Source organism: Strix aluco, chromosome 18, assembly GCF_031877795.1.
Source record: "Strix aluco isolate bStrAlu1 chromosome 18, bStrAlu1.hap1, whole genome shotgun sequence".
Classification (NCBI taxonomy): domain Eukaryota; kingdom Metazoa; phylum Chordata; class Aves; order Strigiformes; family Strigidae; genus Strix; species Strix aluco.
In genome coordinates this window covers 224,544-244,298 of record NC_133948.1, presented here as the reverse complement: position 1 = coordinate 244,298, position 19,755 = coordinate 224,544, and the positions used below count along the sequence as shown (strand labels likewise).

The following is a 19,755-nucleotide window of genomic DNA, read 5'->3' as shown; positions in this document are numbered from 1 at the left end:
CTTAAGCTTATCTATAATAGGTCTCCTTTTATGAATTAATTTTTTTGTATCCTTTTTAGGTAATCCACGAGCTGCAGGTTCATGCCTTCCCTTCGGGATGTTCTGTGCCACCTGTGTGAGGGGGGGCAACACTGATACCTCTTTCTAGGTCTGGCTAGGATTTTAGAAATGCTTATGCCAGCACTGCCATGTGTTGTTGTGGCCCCATGAGGACCCAAAACTAGAATACTTAGAGAAGTTGTGGGTCAGGACTGATGGAGTAGATCCTAGTATTCTCAAACACTTTTAAGTAGGCTCTGCAAATACTTTTTCCATCTCTCATTGTGCTTTTGTGTTAGGAGGAATTAGCAGACAGTAGAATACATCTAATTCAGTCCTATTGCAAAGAGAATTTTTGCAAATCAAATACAAATTATTTTCAATCCTTAACTTGCAGTTGGTGTCTTGGAATTGGTGAAGCTAGGAGAGTACTTGCTCCCTCTGTAAGCAATACAACATACTGTTGCTGGTAAGGATATTGCTAGCAAATAACCTCCTAGATAAAGATCTTTGTCAGCCTAGGTTGTACTGCCTAGGAAGCTTAATTATATTTGTTAGCAGTTGTACTATCCAAGTGCTGCTGAATTTTGAAATCTCATCTTTATAAACATATTCCAGATAAAGTGGACACTGCAGTCTTCAAAACAGAGTACACAAAGTGATGCAGTATGTTCTGGAGATTAATGTCAAACATATTCTTAAGGCAGCAGGTTAGGGACTAGTTCAGTTAGGAAAGGCTGAGAGAAGTAGTGGGGGTCCTGAATATCTGTCAAGGGAAGGTTGTGGGGCTGGGAACTTCACCTTTTTTTTTTTTTTTTTAATAGCATCCTTGCCAGAAAGAAAATAATAGAAGATGCTCAGAAGAATAGAGAGAAGTTGAACAAGCCTTAGAAGAGAGCCTTCCTAAAGCAGTCTCTGGGCGTATAACAAACTGTAAAAATGGAACAGCTGGAGAATACCCTTTAGCACTTTTTCCGCTTTCAGAGGCGTGGTAGTTATGGCTACCCTGCTTTAAGGAATGGTTCATGAACTGCATGATAGAGGAATTTAATCTTTGTATCAGTACGATAATGTGGCGTATCCATGCCCAACTGTCGTGCTCTGTTTCTCAGCGCAGAATAGCATTTCTTAGTCTGAAAGAGAATCTGCAAGTGAATTCACAGACTTTTTGCTGTTTGTGTTATATGGAATTAACACCACAAACTGTGCCTCCAGGAGGAGGAGTTGGTTTTATTTACTTTTTCAAACGGAGACTGCTGCTAGAAGGATATAGTAGTTTTTTTTTTTTAAAAAGCTCTTTAGGAATAAAGTAACTTACATTTGCATTAAGAATACGGTTATTTTTCAGAACAATTGCAGTAATCTTCACTCTTTCTCCTTCAGCTTCTTCTTAAGAATACAGAATACCTTTATAAGCATATAGTTGTTGTGAAAACAATTAAGAATGGGCCATTTGACTGGGACTTCATGGATACCTGTGGCTTTGTTCTTGCTCTGTTGTTTTGTTTTGGTTTTTTTACTGTCCATTTAGAAACCTGTCAGTGAAATGTCGTCGTAGATGCTGAGGGATGACTGTTAGCAGGGAATGAGGTGAATCATTGGAAGAATGAACAAAATGGGTTAGCACAAAACATATGCTCCTACAAAACATGCACCTACAGGTGAGCATATGCTGCCTATCTGAAGCACTAGAAAGGACAGCTTTTGAATCATACATGTGCTAGGAAAATACTTATGTCTTCTGCTGTTGGCCTGTTCCTGTCTCTCATTAGCTGGTAGGGAATTGCATCTCTGATGTTAAGGCTCCAGGATCATATTTCTATTATTGAGGCAGGTAGTGGGTGAATAAACTTCATTCACGCTGTTTAAAACTTGGCAGCTAATCCTGGCAAAGCAGCAGCGCTCCCCTGCTGTCCTCCAGAGATCCAGATTGCTTTTCCAAGGCCACGTTCCGGCTCTCTGGGGTAGAAGTGGCGGCCCTGCCTGGGGAGCAGGAGAGGGGAGCAGCTTTCCAAAGAGGGGCTCAGCTGCTGGTTACAGGCTGGGGTGCGTTGCTTTGGGGGCTGGCAGCATGGGTACAAGAGCCCTGATGGATGGGTAGTGAAGGACATTAAATGTGGATAGGTAAGCAAGGGATAACAACATCTAGGCTTGACCTCTGATTTCTTTCCTGTTGTCTCTTTCTTGCCTTTGATTTCTCACTTTTCTGTTTCCTTCTCGTTACTGTGTGAATTCTCAGCGTGTTATCACGGACACACGCTACTGTCTTTGAATTCCAGCATGAAACTGATTTGCAAGGTGGAAAATAAAGTTAATGATCCTAACATTTCAACCCCACACTTCAGTAGTATAGATTGCTATTCTGCCTTTGCACTACTCTCAGTTCAATAACTGACTGAGCAAAGATATTAGGAGCCAAGACTGCCCTTACAAGGAATGTGGTAAAGGGGAGGATAAGTAAGTATACATATGTGATTAGCAGCTTGAAGGGAACTGAAGAAAAATACAGAATAGTGGGAAACTGAAGGATGATGAAGAATGAACAGAAGGACTCTAGGATTTGATGGCTGGGTAGTACATGAAGAAAGGTTTGTCTAGCTTTTCTAAAGCTCCTCTAGGTTTAATCTGGGGAACTAATCTTGCATCTTGCAGATTTTACACATGTGGAGAGAGACTAGCAAGAGATTATAATGGTGACATGTTTGCTTAGAGAGGACTGGACCATAGAGAAAAGCTAAAGGTTGAGGCAAGCTTTGCTGGTAAGCTGTGCTTTGAAGTATTTGGCAGGGAGAGCAGTGCCAAGATTGTTGGACTGGAACAAATGTTTTGGAAGAGATGCTAAAGGTTGAGAAGGCAAATGATGCTTTCTTCTGCGGAGCCCCAGAGCTGTAGGTGACATCAAGAGATAATGGTAGACTTTTAGGAGAAGGGTTGGGCACAGCGTGGGAAAGGTCGACATAAAGGCTTGCCTTCTGTGCTTCTGGTGGTGGGATGGGCCTGTAGTGAAGGTTCACAGGGTGGACTTGAAATAGGTGAGATTCAAAAGGGACGTGACAGAGCGTGGTACGAAACAGTGAATTGGGTATGCAGCACGAAGTGGACAAGAGGTGAGACAGGTTTGGAAAGAAAGGAAAACATCAAAAAATTGTACAGGACACTGAGAAAGGGGAGATGGGGAAGCTTGTAGTAGTGATTAGTATATGGTGAAGAAGTGAGATTGATGTGGTCTTCTGCACTAGAACTATGCTGCTGTTTGTTCTGGGCAGTGCTTGGTCCTCTGAGTCACGCTCAGATAAGAGATGGGACTATTGCTGCTCTTGAAAAACTATCTAAACTGGCATGCACTGTTTCTGAAGCAGCTTCTCCACAGAGCAGCAAATGCTGTTGGTATGACCTCAAACCTGACTTAATTTTCCCCCTTTTCAAGGGGTTATAAAAACCAGAAAGCTTGGTATGACGGCGGTGTGCAGAACTAAATCCTGTCATATGAGTGAAGAACGTAACTTCCTAAATAAAGCTTCTGCTCATATGTATGTGGTGTGTTGTTTGTTTAGATGGTGGGAGTTCTCTAACCTTAGGCTTCTTGTGATCGTGACATGGTGTGAAAATAAAGCTTATATTAATAAATCAAAACAAAACACTTCCAAATGATTTGTCTTAACATCTGCACTGGTGTGGAAAGCTGGAGAATATGAAAACTTGGAAGTTTTCAAGCAGTCTGCTTCTAAGAATACACCTTAAAATGGACTATACAAAGGAGCACGTCCATGTCAGAGGTATTTCTTGAACAGGTCTGTGGTGGAGGTCTTTGCCCTAATTTAAAGAGGACTCTATGGTTTCAGTATCTGTCATGCAGTAATGATTACAGTTTAGTAGGTGCTACGGTATGTAGGGTAATGTTCTGAAGGAATGGTCTGGTGCCCAGCTTTTCAGAGGGTGAATAAGTACTGGGCGTCTGTCTTGTCTTCCCTTGGAGCCATAGCACTGAAATAGTGCCTCAATTTTTTGTAGAAGATCTGAGATAAGATTAATTTCTGATGTAAGATGACAGTTCTTATATGCCTCACCTGTGTGAGAGGTAGCATAAATGTCTTATTTCTTCAGTGTTGACAATCTTCCGTATACATGCAGATATTTTTATATAGAAGGTTCTGTTTACTTGAAAGAATCTAAGCCGTAAATCACTTAAATTCTTGATGCAAAGATATATTAGAGCAGGCGCAGGCAATAGTTCTAGAGCAAGGAAGAGTATCGAGGAATCAGATACCTTATATTCTTCATTTCAATTTGTGGTTCTGTAGAACAGTATTTGCAAGTGTTTCCCTTGAACAGTGGAGTAGAAGACGGGAAGAAATGGTAATAACCTCTAACAAATTCAGAGTTAATCTTCGCGTGGTTGAATTTCTCTTCCCCTTTGTTTTTGAGGGCAGAGAAGGAAGCTTTGGTTTGTTTTGAAATGTGATGCTTTTAGTCCTATGCAGTTGGAAGTATCTGAAAAAACCTAGTTGCCTTTGTTATATCTAGGCACAGATGTGCAGTGAAAGAGAATTAAGAAGAGAGAGGGTTTTGTAGATGTGGTGATCCTTAAGTGGCGTTTTTAGTATAACATCTTATCTCTGATCCTTTGATGTGGACCAGGTGTAAAAGGACATTGAAGAGAAATGCCAAGGTGGTGTAGAATCTTGGCATTCTTAGCCCAGCCCTGCAGGGCCTGTTAGAATGACCACTGGTGCCTGTCATGGTTATTCTTTGTGATGTCTTTATAGGTGGGACTATTTCCGTCACTTTTCGATATTTCATTATGAAGGTACTTCGAGGTGGGTTGTGGGCAGAGAAACTAGGGGTGGTATTTCTCATATCAAGAGTCCTTAACTTTCTTGATTAAAGCTAATTATTAGTGTTTTGGAAATCGGTTCTGGGCACTTGCTAAAGTCAAAATGAGGGATTTGACAGAGAGAATTAAAGTTCACATAAAGATCCAAAAGTTAGCTACTCAGGCATGCATGTCTCAGTTAACAGCAGGATTTACTTTTTTTGCTCTGGTATTGCAGGAAGGAGGGGTCTTACGCATAAATAGTTGCATCAGTGTGCTAGTCTGTTAGGTTAATACACTACTTTTGTAGTGCGTATCATAGAATCCTGTGCTAAAATTTTGTCAACTTTCATTTTATTGCAGATTTTGTCATATGAAGTGTTTGTTTGCTCCCTTTCCCCAGCCTGTTTGCCCAAACCAAGTTTCTGAAATTGTAGTACTAGATTTTAAGCAGCTGCTTGAAGACATTTCTAGAATGAAATTGACAAAGCCAGAGCTTCATTTCCCCATAATTAAATATTAAAACATTCTTTTAACTTTCAAAATATGATTTAATGGCTCTTTTGGGGCTGACTCATCCCCTTGCTTCAGTCATCCGTGCAGAACTCTTTATGTTAATCTGCATTGCTTTTTCTTTTTTCCTTCACCCATAATTATTATTCTGTTCATAAAGACTGCCTTTGTAAACTTAATACTGTTTCTGAGTAATGGTGATCTCCTGTTATCAAATATTTTGGATTCTGTCCTGTCTGCCAATTCAGCGCTGGTAAGGCTTGGAGCATGAGAGTGTGTCTTCAACACCGTGTAGGACGTTCAGCCACAGGCGTTACTGCATGACATCCAAATTCCCTGACTTGCTCTCGGTACTAGCACCAAAGCTTCGCAAACAGCCACAACTGTGTTTTCGTGGCATGGCTCAACTGAGTTCTCTCTGGTTTATCTGTATGGGAAACCCGCTGTAGTGTTTTGCCCAGAGCTGTTCCAGTAGTCTTCAGAAGAATGATGTAAAACTTCAGGGTCTCCTAACTGTCCAGTTTGTGCTAGCTCTTCAGACTGCCAGTGAGTGAATGGCGCAGCTGTTGCAAATTTTAGCCAGTAGTTGTAAAGTAATTCAGCACCTGGAATATTATTGAGTTGGAATTCAAAAACCTGAATAATGTTGAACTGGCTGTTATTTCTGTATGTTCTGGTGTGAGTTGCTTACCCACCTTTTGTAGAGATCGATGAAGGAGCTATTTAGGCAGATGTATGATTCAGATATATTAGGGAAACTCTTTAGCCAATTTCAGGTTTGCATTGTTTTGACATGTAACTTTCCAGCTTGCAGTCAAGTAAGAAGGAGTTTTTGTAGGCAGAATCCTCTGTAAATTTGTAACCCTTATTTCATTTGTCTGTCCATCTTGTGTACTGAGATATAGGTCTTGTAGAAAAATATAACTAATGAGTATCACATTAAAAGTTCACAGAGGGTCAGAATTTTACAGATTATCTTCAGTTCTGACTGTTCTTAACTTTGAAACCATGTTTTTATCCTTACAGTAAAATCCATTTTGATATGGATCTAGCAACTATCCTGTCATGAAGTCTTTTGCATCTCGGTAAACTGTGCTAAATCTATGGACAACCAGAAGAAAAAAACCCAACCAAACAAAAACCTTTTACTACTGACTGTGATTCTTGAACAAGCTTCTTACAGTGCTTAGTTAATCTGTTCAGATGTAAATTACTGAGTTTGAGAACTGCCTGTGCTCAACATTCTGCTTGGGAAGCAGGAGAGGTGGGGATGTTGCTCAGAGTTCAGTGCTCCCCAGCAAGTGTCGCTGCTTGTACCTCTGGAGTGTGGGAAGGTGAGTGGTAACTCACAGGAAGGGGAGGCTCAAGACATCCTCTGAACTAAGACATAAGGACCACCACAGAGATGTCAGAACATCAGGCAATTGCTATAGATAGACTGAACTAGGTACTGAAATGTTATTGGAGACTAACTCCATACCCTGAAAAATTGGAAGAAGCAGCTCATGGACTGAATGTTAAAGGTCCTCATAGTTTTAGGAGCAGAACTCCAGACTGTGTGTCCGTTCAGCAAATTCAGGTCTGGGGCAGAAGCACGCACTACACTCCATTGCTTAGCACAGCCAAAGTGTGTGCGTTTAACGTGCACACACCCCTTGGTGTTTTATTGCTTGCGTTTTCCATACGTGCACCCCTGACTTCCCTAATGATCATTCTGTCCTGCTCTTAGAGCTTTGGGACTATGCTCCAAGTAGGTGAGGCTGCTGAAAAGGAGGGGGAGGAGAGGAGAAGTTTTAATGCCACCAGACAGAAGGCAATGTGGGAAGCTAACAGGCATGCAGTTACTTACGGTGGCGAATTCTGAATCCTTATTGTTAAAACTATTCATAATACATTCTGAATAAATAGCATTCAGTCTGGAGGATAAGAAATGGGTGCTGTGCTCTTAACCGCTTACCCATCCCTTCCCTGGTGATGGTGCAGCCACGGCGATGCACCACCCGGGCTTATGCTGCAGCACACGATGTTCATTTTATCCTTTGCAGGAAGGGACTTCCCTGCTTTCTGTACCTGCAGCACTCGCCACGCGAACCAACCCTCTTGCCATGCTGCAGATTTGAGGGAATGACTGACAAACCAAGGAATTAAATGTGTCTGAGCTCTAATTCTGTGTGCTGTTAACAGAGATGCAGTTATTTGAAGTATCAGCTAGGTGTATGAGAGAAAAGACTGATTTCAGAAGTAGAACGTCCAAACTAAAAATGCAGAGATATCCTACCCTGTGTTGTAATCTGGATAAAGGCTTTGGCAGCGTATCTGCCCAGGTTTTGAGTACAGATGTGCCTTAGTAAAGAAGGTGCTGCTTTAGTTTGAGTATAACACTGTACAAATACAAAAGTCAAACCAACTCTAGTACGAAAAAATAAAGTGTAGAATAAAACCATAACTGGAAAATGGCATGGACAGCCTCACTGTAAGCAGGAGTGTTGTGTGTAAGTAATAGACAACCTCTGTTTAATAACCAAGCAAAAAAAAGCTTGAATCCAGGAAATCCTAATGGGTTTTGCAGATTCTATAATTGAAATACCTGAGTGTATATGCTGATGTCAGACAAAATGAAGTGGCTTGTTTGATATCAGTTTACCCATCACCAGTTAACATAAAGATGTGTGCTTTTCCCTGGGTCTCTGTGTGTTGATGAAAGGCTGATTATAAGTATTTGTATACAGTTAGCGATGAACCATCTTGGCCTGAAACAAAATTGAGAACCAAGGGAACACAAGTGGTGGACAGTGGTCTGCTTGTTGTGCGCTCCAAGCAGTGGGGAAATAACTGCAGAGCATAGAAACTCAAACTTAAGGAGGAACCCCAGAACAAAAGGCATTTCCAGTAAGAGGAGCATCATGTAGTGGCTTCCTCTACCTTTCCGGTTATCTCCCAGCATTAAGACATCCAGGCCATTTTAATGTTCTCTGCAAAGAGGTTATTTGAGGTTTCATTTGTGAGGAAGCCTGTCCTCCAGCTTGTCACTACTGTAAGAATGAGTGGGAGGCCAAGGAGGGCAGTTAATTTACTGGTGCTTTCAGCAAAATGCTGAATTTGTGGGATCCTTTGGGTTCTGCTTGAGAAGGTATTTAGTTATTTATAGCCGACTCTACGTTATTGAGAGAAGTGGGGTCTTGTAGTCATTTAAGCAAAATTCTGATGTGTTATGGAAAGTATCTGTGTGACTCCCATAAATTTGTTTTAGAAGTTCTAGTTTCTCTACCTTCTTCTGCCCCTCCAAAAAAAAGAGGGAGGGAAAATGGGATGATGACTAGTGGTATGTCACTTCTCAGTTAAGTCATTAACTCAACAAACTTAATTTTTAGGCTTCTGGTGATTTCTTTTTTTTTTTTCTTTACACACACATCCCCTGCTGAGGGCATAGCATATTGGGTACTTAAGGGTTAAATCATCTTGCTTTGGAAGCAGCTGGGCAGTTTACACTCCTTGCTGGGCTGCACAAAAATACTTTTCCTTTGAAGTACTGGGAGGAGCGGCTAAGGGTAAAACCTGGAATGGGGTTGCAGCTAACAGTTTGTAGTGGGCTTAGCTTGGAACAGGCAGCTGCCTGCAACTGCAGTATGAGATGGCAGAGAAGGTCAGGGCTTCTTTCACTCTCGTCTTCACTGTCTCGGCGTGAAGGCTCTCTTTTTGAAATTCTTCAAATGCTATTTAGTTCTTGGAAAATTCTTGGATTGGGACAGGTTGCAAGAAATATAGATTAAAAATATCCTTTCCCATAAAGGCAGGCCAAATATAGGGGTCCTACTGGAAGTTTCTTGGCTGCTTGTGATTTGGTCTGTAGTGAAATACACACTGCTGCTGTCTGGGATGAGGAGTCACCTCCACTGAGTGGTGGGAAGGATGTCAAATTCTTTTGAACAATGCACATTCTGGAAAGAGCTTTCAGAAATCCATTTTTCCCAGTTTCCTAGAACCTGTGAAATCTCAGACCTGATGCCATACCTTAGACATGTTGAACTCTCAGTTTAGCAATAAAACAACTGATGGGAGCATGGCGGTTCTGGCTGAAACTGAGTTGGAAGACATCGTGTTTGTAAGAAAAGCCACTAGGTTCATAGTGCTGTACAGCAGGAAGCCGCTGCCTTTACTGTATGCAGCATGCTACATAACTATGAATGACATTGCTTGATGTGGCCTCCGAAAAGCAAATCTTTTCATAGATGAAACCTGATGCAAGCTGGGCTCCAGTCACTTGCTGTTTCCTGCCACCGCCAGCAGTGGAACTAGACTAACTGAAGTTGCTCTCTAGTTTTCTAGGGTCATACTTTGCCTCTTGGTAATAATTTCTTAACAGTATTCATATTCATTTTTTGGGAGGGTCTGAATCTGAGAGATACTGTTGTTGCCATTTTATGCAACTGAGGAAAAGAAATTTCCTTTTAGCAATCAGTGCCACTGAAGGGACAATCAAAAGCAGTTTACCCACCAGCTAATGAGGGGCAACTTTAAAATGCCTGGCTCTATCTGTTGGATAGATGATAATAGTGCCATATGACAGATCTCCAAATTTCAAGTTAAATTTATTTAAACTGGTGTTAATAATTCTGTCCTTTCTCCTGTTCTTTACTCATTTAAGGATCTGACACTTAGCTGTTGGTAGGATCTCCAGGTTTATTTCCCTGCTGCTCTGCCACTCACTCTTCAGTTTTCTTCCTCTGCTTTTTTTCTGAACGCAGTAAGTGTCAAGAATTTAGTTGCTAAAATAAGCAGAATTTTCCTCTAGGGTTTCTGCTGTTGTATGAGTTATATAGAGGGCTGTCCTTGAAATGCTTGTTTATTAATACGTGAAGTACCTTGCTTTCCCATTTAACGATTCAAGTGCCAGGGAAAACGTATAGTAATACAGGCCTAAGAATCTTAGAAAAGATCGTCTGCTTTCATCCCAGAGCTGTCACTGAAAACCTTCACTTATAATCTACACCCAACCCATTCATTTTCCAGGAAGCGAGGGTTAGTGCCATGGCAGAAGTGAAAGTAAAAGGCCCCAGAACAGGATTTTTTGGGGGTATTGTGTTTTGCTTTATTTTGTTTTTTTCAAGAAGCTGCTACCTGCATTAGATCCCTGGTTGCAAAGGGGAGTTGCCTGGCTCCTTATGTGTTCAGGTCTTTTTGCATGGCTTTGCCAGTGCAGGAGTTAAAGAAAACCTCCGGTCCCTTTGCCATGTTGGGTGATTCGTGGTAACTGACACACTTCAGTTTGATGCTGAGGATGTTTCCCACTTCTGTGTCACAAGAAACATAAGCTGATGGGCCTTCATATTATTATTAAATATCCTTAACAAAATGGAGTCTAGAGAAACAAGACCGCAGGACTCTGAGCGTCTAAGTTGTGTGGCTTCATACAGTGACTTTGCTTTGCATAGCTGAAAGACTAACAATAAGGTGTCACACTCTACTACTTTTTAACAGGAGGAAAAATGTAGTCTGTCCAAATGTTGTTATAGTGGCGTATGTGCACTGACAGTGTGTTTTTATGTGTCTGTCTCTCTGGGGTCACAGGGGCGCACATGCCGTTTCAGCGTGTTAACAAAGCTGCTCTTGGACAGGAATGGGTGCTACTGCCTTTCCCAAAACTGTGCAGGCAAAGCAGATATTATCAGCGCTGGCCCTAGGGCATAAAATGGAAAGATCAAAGCACATGGCAGCAGCACACAGAGGCTCTTCAAAGCCTGAGTAAGGCAGGATTGATAGAGAAAAGGAGACCTGCTCTTGCTGATGTAATCACAGCCTGTGAGACAGGTTGGGTTTTTTCTTTTTCTCAATTTAAACAAAGACACAAAGACAGTCCTTGTTTGTTTAGAGAGGTGAAGCGTGTGCCACAGAGATAGAGCAGGGATACCTGACTATATAGAAGGTTTTCATGGATAGCATGGAGCTCAAGCATTTTGAAGTAACTGCAAACTTGCAGTTTTCCTTATTTTACTGTGCACAACTTCCGCGTGTGGTATTCTCTCACTTGTGGTGTCCATGTGGGATGAAGTAGGAAAATGGCAAAGGAAGGAATGCTTGTTTTCAGGCTGCTTTCCTTATTAAAATGGAAACTATTTTGTTTTGAGAACGCCAGTTAAAAATTTCTGAGATTTGTATGAAGAGAAGTTGGGCACGGGGAAGTGATAAGCCTTATCCATTGTCAAGAAGCGCAGGCGTGTTCAGGCACAAACTATGAATGGGAAAGAAATAGTTGTTCTACCCCTCTGTGGAAAGGAGGAAGGAGAGGTGTGACTTCTGGAACAGATGTGCAGGGATGGAAGGAGTTTCCAATCTTCTTCTTTACAAACCTCACTTCTCTTTATATGCTGCAGCTGCAGAAGTGTGTATCTGAACCTCCATTTTGGTTATAAAGGGAAGGGATAGAAAACAGCTTTTCAAAGGGAACCTTGTGAAATTGTGAGCTAGAGCACGGTAGTGCAGCTTTTCCACCCAGACGTGTATCTGTGCAGTGTATGGCAAATGACTTGAGCTAGCACAGTCTGATACCCAAAAACTGTGACCTTGTGGGCATGACGCAAAGCCTGAGCGAGTAAGTATTGCCAGAGAGGCAACGTGTATTAATTAATGTAGTTGCATTGATTCTGTACATGTTTGGAGCTCAGGCAGAACAAGCTCTTCTGCTCGGATGGTGAGCAAAGTCTGCATGCATCTGCTCTTGTTACAGACTCAGGGTATGTCTGTGTGACAGGGGGCTTGAACCAGTCCCCGTGGGAGGGAGAGCTGTGCCCATTGCCCATGTGTCTCTGGGAAGCTGTTAACTCTGAAACTGAAAAACGACTTCACCATTCTGTGTTGTTTCACTTGCTGATTGTTTTAGAAGAAAGATCTAATGGGATTATCTCAGTCCCAAAGTGTATTCCAAGATGCTGGTAACCACAGTGGTTATTATCTGGCAAAATCTCCAGCTCTCCTTCCCCCATAGCCATGAGACTATTTGCAGTGCAGTTCAGATTAGTACCCAAAATTGTGGCACTCTGAAGTCTGAAAATCTATCATGAGGGAAAGGTGACTGCATATATTGTGAACTTCCATCCTTCATTCCAGGGTCGAAGCTACGTTTATAGTCTGCTAATCAGTTTATTACCTTAATAAAAGGTCCCTGCTCAAAAAGGGATGCATTCCCTTTATTGTGGAGTATGTGGGATGATGCTGGCATTCCTCTGTCTCATGTGGAAATCTCTCCATTTTGTTGGTTGGCATCAAAACTTCTCTCCACCCCCCTGAATCTCTCTTCTGCCATGCTCCTTCCACAGATGTGTCTGATTTGATACTTGACACTAGTAGAAAGAGCTTCAGTACACTTGAAATACTCCCGATTTTGGTTTCTAGTTACCAAACCTTCAGGCACCAGGAAATTTGCACATCTTAGAGAGCTCTGAGATGGGCTCTGACATGTATTTTTGTTACTGCTGCAGGCACTTTCCCCTCATGATACAGAGAGGCTAGAGAAAAATTCTGGGGTGGGAATCCTAGCAGTTACCATGACTTTCTGGGAACTCGGGCATCTGCTTTAAAATATTTCCTTTTTGGAAATCCCACCCAGATATGTGGGGGACAGGCTGTTCCAGTCCGTTGTAGTAGGCAGCAGTTAATAAAGCAGAGGTTTCTCTACCCATAGAAGGAGATGAGATGAAGGGTTCTGCTATCAGGGTGTCATCCCTGTGCTTTTGCTTCTAGTGAGCAATAGAATGAAAAAAGAGGTTTGAACTGATTTCCCGTATGCTCTGCTGAGTTTGTGTGGCCACTTCTGTCAGCAGTATCCATGGCCTTTTGATTCATGCAACCAAGTGAATTAACACAACTGCCATGCCAAGTTAACCAAAAAAAATTCCTCTGCTCCAGTGACTCTCTCTGGCAGAAACCAGTAGCAAATACTTGTGAAGGAATGTAAGATTAGAGCAAGCACATGGTGAGAATTCTGCAGTACATGCTTCCAGGCTCTGCCAGCTTGTGGCTTAGGAACAACTAATACGTGAGAGCCCTTGATGGCTTTTCCTTCCACATTTTTTTCCAGTCCGTTACTTTGCCTGTAGCTTTCTTGTCTGAATTTGAGAGAGTGCAGAAAAGATCTGGTTTGGTTTGGAGGGCCTTCTGAGGGTTGCTGCATACTGTGACATTCTACTTATCCTTATTTTTTGGAGAGCGGAGTCAAGAGTTGGTGCATGTAGTGCAGGAGGTCTAGAACAACAGTTTGCTGGCGTGTCTGGTAGGTACCTGGTTAAACTGCTGTCTAACAGGAATGGAGACCTGATCTCCAGAATTTTTCTCATTCTCATACTGTTCAGCATAAGTTCTGTAGAGGTTTTTTTGAGCTGCAGGGGAAAAAACGTTGCCAGGAAGTAATTGTTCTTTCTGTCTCTTTCTAATTCTGTGCAGCAGCTGCCTGGTCTTTAGCTGCTATTAATGTTCGGAGCTCTTTGAACAAAGGAGCGTTAGGCTGATGTAACTTCTTCCTCTGTCAGACATTCCCTCTGAAGCCATCTTTTGTCTCGATGGCCCTATTGTAGCCATTCATATACTGATGAATGAACAGGAAGCTGATGATGATAGTGAGCAGATGAGTTTGATCTTGAACAGGTTTTACTCAGCTTGAGGGAGTTTATATAGGAACTGAGCTGTACCAGTGTCAACTGCAATGTCTGATTTCATTCAAGTTTTCTTTTGTTTAAGGAAACTGGAAAAGATTATTAATCTTGGAAAAAATGTGCTAACTTTTTTTTATTGAACAACGATATTGCAGATACAAATCCAGGAATTCTGTCTGTCACTTCTTCATGCAAAGAGAAGTTTACTTGAATGGCTGTATTTTTATTTTTGGGATTGTGAGTTCTTTCGTGTTTGATTAGAGGTAATAGTGTCTCATTTGTTGTCCTGTTCGACAAACCAGATTCAAACTCATCCTAAAGATGCTGGGAAAGATAAATTAGAGTGCCTTAGGTGACAGTGATTGGTGGGGCGGAAGAGAAGGACAACTTCTTCCCTCCAGCTCTTCTTCCACACACACGTTTTAAAGCATACCGCTTTAGGCTGAGACAAAATGCGTCCTTAAAGCCTAACATGAACAGCATTAGATGTGGTGGACGTCTTGCCCTTTTTTCTTCTGGACTGGGAGAGGATAGCAAGAGGAGCTTATCAGTTGAAGTACCAGCTAACGTGTGTCCACAGTGCACAGTATTAATTTCCAGCATAGCAAACTAGTTTATAAAGTTAGTTACTGAAAGGTGATGGGATCTTGCACAGAAAGCTTTTGTTAATCTGGGTGAATGTATTAAACAGGAAGTTGAACGCTAGTACTGGGCTGACATCCCTCCAAGAAGAATGGCAGGGGTAAGAGTCTGACTCCTTAATGTCAAGAAAACTTCATTCACTTGAGGCTCCAGGGCCTGAAATTACTCCCTCTTCTGGCAGTAAGAGGCAGATTTGAAGTCAGTAATACATTTAGTACTATAGTAGCTATGATGGTTTGAGGTGCTCTGGAAAAAAAGGCAATGCTATCTTGTGATATTGGCTATTAGAAAGAAGCCAAAATATGGTAGAGGATGTTTGAGCCAGATTGTCTGTCTGAAGGCTGATGATAAATACTTTTGTCAGCTATTAGCTACCTGACAGAGGTTGTACGTGGTGTGACATTCACCGCAGCATCCTAACCACAGCTCTTCTAACGCAGCTCTTTTTTTCATGTGGCCTTTGGTGCTTGCGATATATATTAGCTTTCTATAGATATATAACTAATCTATTTTCAAAATGCCTGACTAAATGAAGGAACTCTTACACGTATTTTTAAAAATAAGCACCAACAGTTACTTAAATATTACAGACAAATTAGCAGTTCTCTAGCAGAGGAGTACAGAGATGTGCTTATGAGAGTGGTGGTTCTTTGCACAGTGCCTAGCCCTTTCTGTTTAAATTTGTGATTGGTCACAGATTCCATTGACCTTGTTTTTGTATATGTCACATTTTCTGCAGACCCTGCTCTCTGTTTATCTCTGGCTTAATGTGCCACGTAAGGACCTTGGTTAAAGGGATTCTTCCCAACAAGTCACAGCTGTATATCCAGTGGATATATCAGTGCTGATCTTGGGAAGGATCTTGGTTAATTGTAGTGCAAGCTGGAGGAATTCACCAGAAAGAACAAAGAGGGATCTTAAAAGGCTTCTCAAAGTTGTGGCTAAGATTTCTCTTCCTTCTTAGGAATAAAGTGTATTCTGAAAACCATACCCTAGTACAAGTAACACTGAAAATGTAATGAGTATTGCAATTACTAGGAAAGGCCCAGAGAGCAAAGCAGAAGACCTTGTGGGCACCATTGGGTTCCAAGAGCTTGAATGTTGTGTGCAGTTCAAGTCAGTGCATCGTAAAACTGAAGAGACTAGAAAAAGGAACAGGCAAATCACAACCTGTAGATCAGCCTCATCCTCTAGCAGAGGGATGCTCACTGAAAAAGGCTTGGAAAAGAGGCTGTTGACAAGAGACTTTGAATAAAGTATGATGTAGAGACAGTGACTAAGGAACAATTGCTGGCTATTCCTTGCAACACAAGGACTATCAGAGCATACTCAGTAAAATTCACATAACAGCTTTAAAGTTAGCAAAGGAATGTGTATTTTTTAAAACAGTAAGTTGTGTTATTTGCTGTAAGATGGTGTAAAAGTCAAAAGTATGGGTGTCATCCAAAAGGAATTAGGCAAAATGATGGAACATAGATGCATTGCTTACTATTAAACACAATGTTCTAGGTGAAGTCTCAGCTCTGGAAATCTTTCAGTCATGGATAGCTTTAATTAAGAGGCTGTATCAAATGAAGAATCATTCTGTATCTGTTCTGCTTTTTCTATGCTCCAATCTTCTGCCGTTGGCCACTGTTGGAGATAAGATACTGTGCTGGTTGGGTTTTTGGTCACACCCTGTATGGCCGTTTTTATGACTTGCTCAACACTGCATAGGAACTCTGTGGCAGAGGAAGCAATCCAGTCTCCTGGGCAGCATTCAGCTGCTTTAACCACAACGCTGTATTTTCTTTTCTCATAGTATCTTACCTCATTCACGGCACTGTCCAATTTTTCTAACATGTGAGGGAAATGTCCTGTAGACAGCACTCATTTGCCCCACACTGCTGCATTCTTGGAGTACAGTTTACACCATTGATTTCCTAATCAGCGAGGCATACCTCAGTGGTGAGGTGTGCCGACAGTAGATACACAGCACTAAACCCAAGCCAATAAGCTTTGCTGGACTTACTAGCATGGGCTGTATGCCAGTGCTACAGAAGTTGGGTTTAAAAAAAAAAAAAAAAAAGGGCGGGGGGGTGGAAGAGAAGTGGTGAAGGGGTAGAAGGGGTAGTATGGAAGAGAAGAGAGATGAGGTGATAGATTGGTGGCCATAGGAAGGAGGAATCCAGGAGGAGATGGGGAAAGGAGGGAAAATTGTGATTGTGCCCTGGAATACAGCACAAGTATCTAAAATTAAGACTGAATTGGGCTACCTTAAATCTCGCACTTAAAGTATGAAACACTTGCTACTCCAGCCTTCACATTCCTATACAATTTAGATAAAGATGAACATGTAGAACAGCAATGTCAGAGGAAATTATCTGTACAAAAAATCTTAGGTAAATTTTAAATTTTAGAAACTCCTGGTACTTCGTGTGTGTGTCCCGTCCCCCCCGTCCCCCCCCCCCCCATATAGGGTGCTGTAGTATGATAAGCATGTACGTTAATGTGGTGTCAGAGAAGAAGCTGAGGAAGACTGTTTTGGTTTACAGTTCTATAAAACAGTTCAGTTTTGCAGTTCTGTATTCAAAGTGAAGTTGATTTTGCTCTTAGATCAGGGAATTAACCTCTTCGTAATGAAAAGGGAGTGCGTCATGTTTCCAGAATTTTAGAAACTTTTATTATTGTTAGTTTGACTTTAAATACTATAGAATGAATCCTTCAGGCACCAACTGTTAAGTTTGTATGCTGCTGAAGTGTTTTGAATAGTGCACTGGACTGAATTGTGGAGACCAGTTTACATCTAAGTTGATTATTTGCTGTGCAAATAAAACAAATTGAGGCTGAAAGAGGGAAGAAATATTTCACAGTATGTGAAATGGGAATATTTGCAGTGAGTATTTCAGCAATGTGCTACGTTAGCATTAAGAATAGCTTATTATTTTGAAGTCATTCTCCCTACTACAGAACATTCTTCAGTGGTGACTCAGTGTAGAGCTAATCTCTCTCAAAATGGTTGCCAGTTGCCACTTGGAACAATAGGACTGAAGCCACAGGCTGCCATCAGGTGGCTGTTTTTAAGAAGGGCATTTTTTCCCCAGTGGATTTGAGTGTTTCTTCCCATCTGATAACATAGAAGGTCTCAATATTCACTGAATTCTTGTAATAGAAGACTTTGAAAACAGTGCAGTTACTCATTACTTTATCTGAAATGAAGAACCCACTGCACCAGATATTTTCTTTTATGGAAAAAAACCCATTAAACTGTAACCTGTTTTCAGGAACAACTCCTTGCACCTGATTTATATGCCATAATACTGACCACTACTTTTTTTTTTAAGTACTCAATTCCTCTCTGGACAGGGACATCTTTTCCCTGTACTATGAACGAGGAAGTTAAGCAGAGGGAGAAAGGAATGATTTCCATACAGTTGTAAAGGGGAATGACTTTGCTGGCAGAGAAATCCCGCTGCCTCCACGTTCCGTTGGGGTGAGATCCAGCGGGCAGGCTGGTCTGTTCTCTCCACCACGGTGTAATGCAGCAGCGTGATGCAAGTCTGCCCGTGTGTTCCTGGGTGCAGCTGGTCTCGGGAGCCATCAGGTGAGGAGACTGGACATAACAGAGGATAGCTGGTGTCTCCCAGGAGCCGCATTGCTTACTCTGAGGGCTCAGAAGTGCAGTGAGTGGCCTTGAGAGAATCCTGGGGCTGGGGGGATGTCAGAGGAAGTGGGGGAATGCATCCGATTTGTGCTGGGAGACAAGCTGAAGTACAATGAGAAAGTCACCTTGCCTTCACATAAAGATTACGTTCCTTTGCATACAGTCTGTTCTAGAGCCTCGTCTCGCATAGTTGCGGCTGAGGCTTTGGCTTCATCTGTAATTCCATTTTAAATAGGTTGGAGAAATTGTGCCAGTATCTGTTAGGACATTGGACCGGACAAAAGAAACGTGTGTAAAACTAGATGTGGTGTTTGGACGTCACATCCCAGTGGATGTGAGTGCAGAGCAGGGGCAGAGCACGAAAGAGGCTGTGGAAGTAATTTATTGAGAACTTGATGTTAAAGGAAGAGGAGACAGTCTAGAAACAAACAGGAGGCTGTACCTTTTTGGAGACCTGTGCTTTCAGAACCAGTTGGCTCCTTTCCCTCTAAAATCTTCCTAACACCTTAAAATGTTTTCACATGGGCAGAACTCATAAATTGGAAACAAATCCATTGAAGTATACTAGGTTGTCAAACTGAAAAAGAGGTGAAGTGATAGATCCTGGAGAGGAGAGTTAAGGAAAATTTGGAGCACAGAGTGGGGAAACTGGGATATGAGAAGCCATGTGGCAGCTGGAGTTTAAAACAGAACTTCTGTAAACTTTACCTGTTTGTATTGCTTCAGGATGGCTTATAAAATGTAAACACCAATCTGATCAAAAGGTAAACCTTGAAAAATGAGTTAAGATGGAACACTATCTTCAGATTGTAAAAAATGTCAGAGGTATTTTCTTGAGTATTTTTTGGTTGCTGAAGTGTAAGCTAAAGTTAAATGTAAAAAGCAGGAGAGTGCTTTGTACTTTATGGTAAAATTCAGTATAAGAATATGATAGTTATCCGCAGGTCACCTATTTATAAATCTAGAAGACTTAAAGATTAATCTTCAGAGAAATGCATGCAAAGGTAAGAAGGGGAGGTACCCAAATAGTCTAGCTCTGTAGCAGCATAATGAAGGACAATGAGTATTTAAGACATGCAATACCCATAGCTGATTTCAATATTTTTCTTCCTCTTCATAAGAGAGATGTGTGAACGGATTTGCAGTAGACTGAGTTTGAACAGGGGACTAAGGAGTGATTTATGGCAGAGGAACGAGGAAAGACTGGATAGAAAATGCAGCGCAGGTGGTTTCATATCAAGACAGAGAAATAAATAAGATTCCTTAGAAATAATGCAATGTAGGGGGAGCAACTGAGAGAGAATGTGGAGAAGATTGGGTACTGGAAAGTCCAGTCTGGGTGGTGAGAGGAGCAGATGGAAGAATCTGACCTCTGTTGGGCCTGTGCTTCAGGGACGTGCTGCTGGCTCTGGGGACTGAGGAATCACTCCCACCACCAAGCTGAGAGCATATCTCCGAAG

At 41.7% G+C, this 19,755-nt stretch overlaps 1 protein-coding gene across 2 annotated transcripts in view; it reads left to right on the top strand.

Annotated features, from left to right (window-relative positions):
- ZNRF3 (zinc and ring finger 3) overlaps window positions 1-19,755 on the top strand; it is a 95,503-nt gene that overhangs the window by 15,306 nt on the left and 60,442 nt on the right. The window lies entirely within an intron of this gene.